Source organism: Arachis ipaensis, chromosome B1, assembly GCF_059453495.1.
Source record: "Arachis ipaensis isolate K30076 ecotype BB chromosome B1, ASM5945349v1, whole genome shotgun sequence".
Lineage (NCBI taxonomy): Eukaryota > Viridiplantae > Streptophyta > Magnoliopsida > Fabales > Fabaceae > Arachis > Arachis ipaensis.
This window is the reverse complement of record NC_142436.1, coordinates 50,382,279-50,394,335: the sequence shown is the minus strand read 5'-3', so window position 1 is coordinate 50,394,335 and position 12,057 is coordinate 50,382,279. Positions and strand designations below refer to the sequence as shown.

Below are 12,057 nucleotides of genomic sequence, written 5' to 3'. Positions count from 1 at the left end.
ATGAGAAATTGGAAGTCCTATCCTAGTTATCCTTATCAATGGTGATGAGAATTGAGTCTTACTCCCACTTAGTTAGCCTTTACTAAAGCAAGGGAAGATCAAGTGGATTAATTAGTCTGATCTTCAGATTCTAGTCAATTCCTGAGAGAGGACTGGAATTATTGAAGTTCAATTCAATTAGAAAAGATAAAAATTATCGATCACGTTGAGTTTGATAACTCCTGAGTTACTGATTTCTTAACCAAGACCAAAAGGGGAAAAGTAAATCTACTCGAATAAAAATATCTTCAGGTTGGAATTAACAGTAACATAAACAAAAGAGAGCAATCATAAACTGAAATACATCAAATAACATTAATTAAGAGAATTATCTATAGCATAGAAAGGTTCATAAATTAAATTGAGAAGATAATAAAAAGAAAAGTTGAACCTGATAAAAAGGGACAATTATGAAAGCAAGAAAAATCCTAAATCCTAATTCTAAGAGAGAGAGGAGAGAACCTCTCTCTAAAAACTACATCTAAATCATCCAAAAGTGAATAATTGGAGACTCTCCTTTTGAATGGATGCATTCTCCCACTTCATAACCTCTGATCTGTGCCTTCTGGACATGGATTTGGGCCAAAAAGGGCTTCAGAAATCGCTGGGAGCATTTTCTGCAATTTCTGGTGTGTGGCCTTTGTCACGCGTCCGCGTGGGTCACATAGTCACGTCATCTGGAGTTTTTTTTCTTATCACACGTTTTCTTTGGTCATGCATCCGTGTCATCTGCGTTCTGCTCAAGGCGCGCGTTCGCGTCATTCACGCGTTCGCGTCGCGCTCTCTTCGTGCTAGGCATGCGACCTCGTCGTCCACGCGTTCGCGTCGTTGTCAATTTCTTCAAAAACTCCATTTTGTGCTTTCCTTCCATTTTTGTATGTTTTCTTTGCATCCTTTAAGTCATTCCTGCCTTAGTAGATCTGAAACTACTCAACACACAAATCACGGCCTCGAATGGTAATAAAGGGTAATTAAAATAATTATTCTTAAAGCATAGGAAACATGTTTTTCACATATCTCACATAATAAGGAAGGGAAAGTAAAACCATGCAATTAACATGAATAAGTGAGTGAAGGATTGAATAAATCACTTAAATTAGGCACAAAATATATCATAAAATATGGGTTTATCATTCCTCATTAGGAAACTCCTTAGAGGCCAGTGGACGTCCATTGAGGTCTTCCTCAGTGGAGATCACTGCCTCTTCCTCCTCTCCAGGTTCGGCCGTATGGGTTATCTTGATGGCCTTGCACTCTCCTTTTGGATTCTCTTCTGTATTGCTTGGAAGAGTACTAGGAGGGAGTTCAGTAACTTTCTTGCTCAACTGACCCACTTGTGCCTCCAAATTTCTAATGGAGGACCTTGTTTCAGTCATGAGACTTTGAGTGGTTTTAATTAGATCAGAGACTACAATTACTAAGTCAGAGTGGCTCTGCTTAGAATTCTCTGTCTGTTGCTGAGAAGATGATGGAAAAGGCTTGCTATTGCTGAACCTATTTCTTCCACCATTATTGTTGTTGAAGCCTTGTTGAGGCCTCTGTTGATCCTTCCATGAGAGGTTTGGATGATTTCTCCATGAAGGATTATAGGTGCTTCCATAGGGTTCTCCCATGTAATTCACCTCTTCCATTGCTGGGTTCTCAGGATCATAAGCTTCTTCTTCAGATGAAGCTTCTTTGGTACTGCCTGTTGCTGCTTGCATTCCAGACAGACTCTGAGAAATCATATTGACTTGCTGAGTCAATATTTTGTTCTGAGCTAATATGGCATTCAGAGTATCAATCTCAAGAACTCCTTTCTTCTGACTTGTCCCATTATTCACAGGATTCCTTTCAGAGGTGTACATGAATTGGTTATTTGCAGTCATTTCAATGAGTTTCTGAGCTTCTGCAGGCGTCTTCTTCAGATGAAGAGATCCTCCAGCAGAGCTGTCCAATGACATCTTGGACAGTTCAGATAGACCATCATAGAAAATACCTATGATGCTCCATTCTGAAAGCATGTCAGAAGGACACCTTCTGATCAATTGCTTGTATCTTTCCCAGGCTTCATAGAGGAATTCACCTTCCTTCTGTCTGAAGGTTTGGACTTCCACTCTAAGCTTGCTCAATTTTTGAGGTGGAAAGAATTTTGCCAAGAAGGCGTTGACTAGCTTTTCCTAAGAGTTCAGGCTTTCTTTAGGTTGTAAATCCAACCATGTTCTAGCTCTGTCTCTTACATCAAAGGGAAAGAGCATAAGCTTGTAGACCTCGGGATTAACCCCATTGGTCTTGACAGTGTCACAGATTTGCAAGAATTCAGCTAAGAACTGATGAGGATCTTCCAATTGAAGTCTATGAAACTTGCAATTCTGTTGCATTAGAGAAATTAATTGAGGCTTAAGCTCAAAGTTGTTTGCTCTAATGGCAGGGATTGACATGCTTCTCTGATAGAAGTCAGGAGTAGATGCAGTAAAGTCACCAAGTACCTTCCTTGCATTGTTGGCATTGTTGTTGTTTTCGGCTGCCATGGCTTCTTCTTGTTTTAAAAGTTCTGTTAGGTCCTCCACAAAGAGTTGTACTTTAGCTTCTCTTAGCTTTCTCTTTAAGGTCCTTTCAGGTTCAGGATCAGCTTCAACAAGAATGCCTTTGTCCTTTCTCCTACTCATATAAAAAGAGAGGAGAAGAAAATATGGAATCCTCTATGTCACAGTATAGAGATTCCATGAGGTGTCAGAGGTAAAGAAGAATAGAAGGAGAATGTAGAGAAGAAAGAATTCAAAATTATCAAGAGGGATAGAGTTCGAATTGTACATTGAGGAGGAGTGTTAGTCCATAAATAGAAGGATGTGGGAAGAGAGGAAGAATTTTCGAAAATAAAGTAAAAAGATTTTGAAATAATTAAGAGCAATTTTGAAAATTTGGTAAATGATTTTCGAAAACTAAGATTGGGAAAGAAATTAAGTGATTTTTGAAAAAGATTTTGAAATTAGAAATCACAAAGATATGATTGAAACTTAATTTTGAAAAAGATGTGATTGAAAAGACATGATTGAGTAGATATGATTGAGAATCAAATTTAAAAGAAGAAAGTTTTTAAAATTAAAGTTGATTACTTGACCAAAAAGAATTTAAAAGATATGATTCTAGAATTAAAACTTTTGATCCTTTCTTGATAGGCAAGTAACAACTTGAAAATTTTGAATTAAATCACTAATTGTAGCAAGGATTTTCGAAAATAGTAATAAATAAAAAAATTTGAAAAGAAATTGTTTTTGAAAAGATATGATTGAAAAGATATGATTTGAAAAAAATTTGATTTTGAAAAATTATGAAAATTTGAAAAAGATTTGAATTAAAAACAAAATCTTCCCTCTAGTGTCCTCCTGGCGTTAAACGCCCAGAATGGTATCCATTCTGGCGTTTAACGCCCAAAATTCTACCCTTTTGGGCGTTTAACGCCCAGCCAGGGTACCTGGCTGGCGTTTAAATGCCAGTTTTCCTTCTTCACTGGGCGTTTTGAACGCCCAGCTTTTTCTGTGTAATTCCTCTGCTGAATGTTCTGAATCTTCAATTCTCTGTGTTATTGACTTGAACAGACACAATTTTAAAAAATTTTTGAACTTTTAATGATGAGAAACAATAAAAAATGCAACTAAGATCAAATAAACAATGCATGCAAGACACCAAACTCAGAAGTTTGTATACTAAGGAATATAATAATTTAAAGATGCATGTAAGAAACAACAAAAGACACAAAACAAGAGAAATTAAAGATCAGAGCACTGGAATCATCAAGAACAACTTGAAGATCAATGAAGAACATATTGCATATATTCGAAAAATGCAAAAAGAATAAAGACATGCAATTGACACCAAACTTAAAAATTGACACTAGACTCAAACAAGAAACAAAAAATATTTTTGGTTTTATAATTTTATAAATTTTTTTTGTATTTTTTCGAAAATTATTCAGAAAAAGAAAAATAAGGATTTCAAAATTCTTAATAAGAATTCCAGGAATCATGCAATGTTAGTCTAAAGCTTCAGTCTAAAAGATTAGACATGGCTAGCCAAGCTTCAGCAGGACATTACATACAATAGCCAAATTGATGAGAATCAATTAACTTTTGTGATGATAGAAACATCATCTGAAACTCTAGAATTCACTCTTAAAAATTCTGAAGAATAAAATAAATTTACCTAATCTAAGCAACAAGATGAACCGTCAGTTGTCCAAACTCGAATAATCCCCGGCAATGGCGCCAAAAACTTGGTGCACGAAATTGTGATCATCAATGGCGCCAACAACTTGGTACGCACAATTGTAATCTCAACTCTTTATCACAACTCCGCACAACTAACCAGCAAGTGCACTGGGTCATCCAAGTAATAAACCTTACGTGAGTAAGGGTCGATCCCACGGAGACTGTCGGCTTGAAGCAAGCTATGGTCATCTTGTAAATCTCAGTCAGGCGGATTCAAATGGTTATGGAGAATTGATAATTAAAATATAAAGAAAACATAAAATAGGATAGAGATACTTACGTAATTCATTGGCGAGAATTTCAGATAAGCGTATGAAGATGCTTTGTTCCTCCTAAACTTCTGCTTTCCTATTGCCTTCTTCCAATCATTCATACTCCTTTCCATGGCAAGCTTTATGTTGGGCATCACCGTTGTCAATGGCTACTTCCCATCCTCTCAGTGAAAATGGTCCAAATGCGCTGTCACCGCACGACTCATCATCTGTCGGTTCTCGATCATGTTGGAACAGGATCCATTGATCCTTTTGCATCTGTCACTACGCCCAACACTCGCGAGTTTGAAGCTCGTCACAGTCATCCCTTCCCAGATCCTACTCAGAATACCACAAACAAGGTTTACACTTTCCGGATCTCCGGAATGCCCGCCAATAATTCTAGCCTATACCACGAAGGTTCTAATCTTAGATTAGAAACCCAAGAGAGTATACTCCAGCTGTCGTCCAATGACTACGTTGAACATTATGTAGATCGCTTTGTGGTTGTCAGGCACGCGACCTTGGCTAAGCGAGTAACGAAGATTGGGTGATTGTCACGGGTCACCCCTTCATTCTGACTTAACTGAATTAAGAACAAGAGTATATCTTGGAAAAGAAGTAGGCGTGAATTGAATAGAAAAACAATAGTACTTTGCATTAATTCATGAAGAACAGCAGAGCTCCACACCTTAATCTATGGTGTGTAGAAACTCCACCGTTGAAAATACATAAGTGAAAATAGTTTAAGCATGGCCGAATGGCCAGCCTCAACGGTCTAAGGACTAAACGTCCAAAGATTATAATCTCCATAATACAATAGTAAAAGGTCCTATTTATAAAAACTAGTAACCTAGGGTTTACAGAAATGAGTAAATGATGAAGAATCCACTTCCGGGCCCACTTGGTGTGTGCTTGGGCTGAGTATTGAAACTTTCACGTGCAGAGACTTTTCTTGGAGTTAAACGCCAGCTTTTGTGCCAGTTTGGGCGTTTAACTCCAGCTTTTATGCCAGTTCTGGCGTTTTGACGCCAGAATTTCTATGCTGACTTGGAACGCCGGTTTGGGCCATCAAATCTCGGGCAAAGTATAGATTATTATATATTTCTGGAAAGACCAGGATGTCTACTTTCCAACGCAATTGAGAGCGCGCAAATTGGGCTTCTGTAGCTCCCGAAAATCCACTTTGAGTGCAGGGAGGTCAGAATCCAACAGCATCTGCAGTCCTTTTTCAGCCTCTGAATTAGATTTTTGCTCAGGTCCCTCAATTTTAGCCAGAAAATACCTAAAATCACAGAAAAATACACAAACTCGTAGTAAAGTCCAGAAATGTGATTTTTATTTAAAAACTAATAAAAACTAACTAAAATATACTAAAAACATACTAAAAACAATACCAAAAAGCGTATAATTTATTCGCTCATCACCTAGTCTGGGACCTCGGAGGTTATTGGAATTGCAAGCATTGGTGGAGATTTCTGGATGAGTTCAAACACAAGCCACCATGACAATGAGCTCATCAAACGTCCAACTTAAGGACTTTAGCTAAAAGTGCTAGGTGGGAGACAACCCACCATGGTATAATCGTTTCTTTTATTCCTAGTTTATTTTATTTTAATTTTATTAGTATCATTCATACTATTTGCATTAGCATCTGCATGCTGCATTTGCATTTTGCATAAAAAAAACCGCGTTACATGCGAAGCATCACATGCGACGCTAAACCTTATAGAGAGTTGCGTGGGAGCGTGGCTGGAGGCGTGCCTCAGGCACAAACACGCCCATGCGAACACGTCCCTGACGCCTCCGCGTCAATTGCAAAATCATCCTTCCACGCGTACGCGTCACCCACGCATACGCGTGACCCTAAAAATCGGCGTAAAGAGGTGTCAGGCCGAAAGTTGTGTTGGCCTGGTGCGGGCACTATGCCCAAGGAACAAGATCACCCATGCGTACGCGTCCCTGACACGTGCACGCCATTTTTAAATTCTGACCACCCACGCGTACGCTTGGGCGACGCTTACGCATCACATGGTTAATGCAGTTTTCACGCACGCGTGCCCTGCGCGCGCGTGTCGCTTCCCGTTTTTAATTTCGTCCCTTTTTTCTTCTATCTTTTCTACTTCTTTCTTCCCTCTTTCTTTCTTTCTTTCTTCTTCTTCATCTCTTTCACCTCTCATCCCTCTTCACTTCAATTCTATTTTATTTAATTTATTTGCATACTTTCATCCATTGTATTTTAATTTTGTGCATATTTTTATTTTCTTTTCTAAATTTATTATTTTTCTATTGGTGTTAAATTTCTTATTCAACTGTTACATCTTTTCTTGCATTACTCTGGTGCTTCATGACTTATTCTGTTCTGATTGGCTGATTTTATTTCAGTCAATGCTAATCTTTTATGATACTTATATTCCTTTTGCATTGACATGAGTTTATATTGTCTTCCATTACCCACACTCCTCCCCTTTGTTGAAAATTTTGCACCACTGGTATGCCATGTGCTTCTATTATTTTCTCACTTACATGTTGTAGCTACCATGTAATTGAAACCCTTATTATTTGGCATTAACACCCATATCTTATTTGTTTTTTTATCTTTATTTCTGGGTTACTTTTCTTCTTTTTTTTCTCTTCTTGCAGGCTGGCCACCGAGAAAGGGAAATAGAAACTTCTATATGGGGCAACAAACAAGTCCATCTGCACAATCTCTAGAGAAAAGCGTCAGTTGGAGCAACCCGCTCACTTGCACATCTCAGCATGCACCGAGGACAGTGCAACCTTTAATTGTGGGGAGGTCGATAACGATCTCCATGGGTTAGTTACCTTCTTTTCAACACCGATGTCTTATTTTATTTGTTAGTTCATTGTTGCATTTGCATGTTTGATTGCATGTTTGTTTGATTTTGTGCATAATTTACCACTACTTGGTTAAAGTAATATTTTCTTTTCCAAGAAACTATTTTATAGCATTTCACTAATTTGAATTAAAATTTTTATTGAACTTGTTTGAAGAAATATTATACTAGAACATGGTTTAGAGCTCGAACACACAAAACCAGTGAGATTTTTTAGCCTATTTGATTGGTTGCATTTTATCAACCAATATTTTATTTTTGGTGTATGTTGTTCTCTCTAAAATTGTGATATTTGTCTTGCTTGATTCTATATTTCCATTGTTTAATGTATGCATACACTTACATGATTGAGACCTTATTTTACTAAGCTTACATACCCATATGGCCTTACCTTTCGTTATCCCTTACAAACCAATTTTGAGCCTATTTTACCACCTTTGTTCTTTACTTTAGCACATCATTAACTCTAAGAAGAAAACAATAATGTCCTTAATTTGAATCCTTGGTTAGCTTAGACTAGTGAGAGTGCTCACAAATTAAGTGTGGGGCAATTGGGATTGAAAACATTTGGTTTGAGAATTGAGTATGTTAGAATTTTCTGAAAATGTAAAGGGAATATTGAGAATATCTTCATGCATTCAATAATTTAATCATATGCATTGAGAAAAACAAAAAAAAAGAGAAAAAAAATAAATAAATAAATAAAGAAAAAAAAGAAAAAGAAAAGAAAAAGGGCAAATAACAAAAAAGGGACAAAATGCCCGAAAGTAAATGTTAGAAGCAATGCATATGAGTTGTACTAAAGTTCGGATGCATGAACATGTGAAAACATGGTTAATGGATAGTTAGATGTTGTATTATGATTACATGGATTGTCTAAGTTAGGTGGAAAAGTTTAGGTTAATTAAGGATTCAAATTTTAGTCCACTTGGCCAAATACAATCCTACCTTGACCCTAACCCCATTACAACCCTTAAAAGACCTCTTGATATGTGTATTTATGCATTAAATTTCTATTGATTGGTAGAAGAAAAGTAAGCCTTAGAAAACAAGATTAGTAGAGAATTGAGAGATCGAACCTTAAACACCTGAGCGATTAGAGTGCATACACTTCCGGTGAGGGTTCGGTGCTCGATTCTTTGTTCCCGGCTTTCATGAGCTATTTTCTTCTGCAAGTTTATTTGTACCTCATTTTTATGATTTGAATTAGTGAAATCCAGTTCATATTTGTTCTTGAAAGGTTTATTTACTCTTAACCAAGTAGGAAAAAGCATTCTTCATGTAGCTGCATTCATATAGATAGGTTGCATTTCATACATTCTACCATTCCTCTTCACTCTCTTATAGCTTCTCTTGAGCTTAGCATGAGGACATGCTAATGTTTAAGTGTGGGGAGGTAGATAAACCCCATTTTTAGGGTTTATCCTATGCTTAATCTAGTGGATTTTACCCATTATTCTCACACTTATTCATTGAACTCGCATGTTTACATTTTCCTTCCTGATTTTGTGCTTTGATTGGAAACATGCTTCTTTGGTCTTAAATTTGCTATGTTTAATCCTCTCTTATTATCATTCGATGCCTTGATATGTGTGTTAAGTGAATTCAGAGATTACAGGGTAGGAATGACTTAGAAGATGGAAAGGAAGCATGCAAAAGTGGAAGGAATACAAGAAATTGAAGGAACTGCTAAAGCTGTCCAGCCTGACCTCTTGGTACTAAATCGACCATAACTTGAGCTACAGAGGTCCAAATGACGCGGTTTCAGTTGATTTGGAAAGCTAACATCTGGGGCTTTGCAAAAATATATAATTTGACATAGCTGCCCCGGAGATAGGCAACGCACACGCGTGGATCACGCGGACGCGTGGCCTGGCAAAAACTCAATCCGCGCGAACGCGTGGACGACGCTGACGCGTGACAGTGCCGCGACCTGTACGTACCAGAAATTGCTGGGGGCTATTTCTATGCTGTTTTTGACCCAGTTTTCGGCCCAGAAAGCACAAATTAGTGGCTATAAAATGGGGAAATCATCCATTCATTCAAAAAACAACAATTCATACAACATTCAAAATACACAATTTTAGGTTTTAGATGTAGTTTTAGAGAGAGAGAGAGGGGCTCTCTCCTCTCTTTTATGTTTTAGAATTAGGATTTCTTTTACTTTATGGTTATTACTCCATCTCAGGTTCAATATTCCCAACTTTAATTTTATGTTCTCTTCTACTTTTAGTTACTCTAATGCTTTTACTTGTTAATTACTTATGTTGCCAAATTGGCTTATGAATATTTTCATGTTAGATTTGAATATTCTATTTAATATAATTTGAGGTATTTTAGATTTATGATTATTTTATTCTATTTAAGATACTTTCAATTTAATTTAGATTTTTCTCCTTTTGGTTTTGGTTGAGTAATTGGTGACACTTGAGTTATCAAACTCAGCAGTTGATTGAAAATTGGGATTGTTGATTGATTTGGATCCCTCTAAAGCTAGTCTTTCCACAGGAGTTGACTAGGACTTGAGGAATCAAATTAATTAGTCCACTTGACTTTCCTTTATTTAGTAAGGGTTAACTAAGTGGGAGCAATAAACAATTCTCATCACACCTGATAAGGATAACTAGAATGGGATTTCCAGTTCTCATACCTTCCCAAGAGTTTTTCTAATTAATAATTTATTTTCTTCCAATTAATCATTCTTTCATTCAAGGCTTTTTATTTTAATTACATAAATTCTCTTGTTAATTTTCATTGCTTTAATTTATAATTATTTTTTTGCTCATTGGCCAAATTCAGCATTCCCCAGAAAACTCATAACCAATAATAAATCATACTTCCCTGCAATTCCTTGAGAGACGACCCGAGGTTTAAATACTTCGGTTATAAATTTTATTAGGTTTTGTTACTTGTGACAACCAAAGTTTTTGTACGAAAAGATTCTCTGTTGGCTTAGAAACTATACTTACAACGCATTTATAATTTTACAAATTTCTTTACCGGCAGAAATTCGTTCGTCAGTTTGTACCTCTGTCTTCAATCTTATGATCTTCTGAGGTGGGTAGAATTTTGCCAGAAATTTGCTCACTAGATCCTTCTAATTGTTGATGCTTTCTATTGGAAATGCCTCCAACCATTAGGCAGCTTTGTCCCTTAATGAAAATGGGAATAGCAGCAACTTATAGATGTTTGGATGTACACCATTTGTCTTTACTGTGTCACATATCCTCAGAAAGGTGGATATGTGCTGGTTTGGATCTTCAAGTGGACCTCCTCCATAGGAACAATTATTCTGCACCACGGTAATGAGTTCAGGCTTCAACTAAAAGTTTTTTGCATTAACATTTGGAGTAAGTATGCTACTCCCACAGTGCCTTGGATTGTGGAAGGTGTAGGAAGCTATGGCGATCTTATTTTTGCTAGTAAAGAATTTCATAAATAAGTTCTCGTTGTAGGTATAGTTTCTAAACCAACAAAGAAAATCCTTTCGTACAAAAACTTGTTTGTCACTAAAGCAAACCCAATAAAAATAATAACCGAAGTATTTAAACCTCAGGTCATCTCTCAAGGAATTGCAGGAAGGTGTAATTATTATTGGTTATGAGATTGTATCTTTTTGGGGTTTTTGAATAAGGAACAAGAAAAATAAATTGCAAGGAAGTAAATTAATAATTAGGAAAACTCTTGGCAAGCTATGAAAGCTGGACGTCCTATCCTAGTTATCCTTATCAATTGTGATGAGAATTGTTCATTGCTCCCACTTAGTTAACCCTTACTAAACAAAGGGAAGTCAAGTGGACTAACCAATCTGATTCCTCAAGTCCTAGTCAACTCCTATGGAAAGACTAGCTTTAGAGGTATCCAAATCAATCAGCAATTTTCAATTAACAAGCAACAAAGGAGTTTGATAACTCAAGTGTCTCCAATTAATCAATTTAAGCCAAGAATGTAAAAAGCTAAATTAAGATCATAAATCTGAAATACCTCAAATTGCATTAAATAAAGAAATCAAATCTAACATGGAGTTCATAAACCAAATAGCAACATAAAGTAATCAACAAAGGGAATAAATAAACTAGAAAGTTAGAACAAATAAAAGTAGAAGAGAAATTAAATTAAATGAACATTGAACCTGGAATTAAAAAGAAGTAATCCTAAAACTAAGAGATATCCTATATCCTAAAACCTAGAGAGAGGAGAGAGCCTCTCTATCTAGAAACTACATCTAAAACCTAAAATTATGTAAATGAATGTTGTCTGAATGAATCCATCGATTCCCCCACTCTGTAGCCTCTAATATGTGTTTTCTAGGTCAAAAATTGGGTCAAAAATAGCCCAGAAATCGCCCCCAGCAATTTCTGATACGTCCAGCACGCGGCACTGTCACGCGTACGCGTAGTCCACGCGTAGGCGTAGATTGAATTTTCTCCAGGTCATGCCTGAGCGTCACCTAACAGCGTGGCAACTATGGTAAATTATATACCATTTTGAAGCCCCGGATGTTTGCTTTCCACCACAACTAGAACCACCTCATTTGGACCTCTGTTGCTCAAGTTATGGTCAGTTAAGTACGAAGAGGTCAGGTTGGACAGCTCAGTAATTCCTTCAGTTTCTTGTATTCCTTCCACTTTTGCATGCTTCCTTTTCATCCTCTAAGCCATT

The 12,057-nt window shown here is 36.8% G+C and overlaps 1 non-coding gene across 1 annotated transcript; it reads left to right on the top strand.

The window, feature by feature from the left end:
* The first annotated feature begins 2,036 nt into the window (after positions 1 to 2,036).
* On the top strand, positions 2,037 to 2,144 carry LOC148576509 (small nucleolar RNA R71). The gene has a single exon (XR_015904011.1). It is a non-coding gene; the product is annotated as a small nucleolar RNA R71 (small nucleolar RNA).
* Positions 2,145 to 12,057: the final 9,913 nt, after the last annotated feature.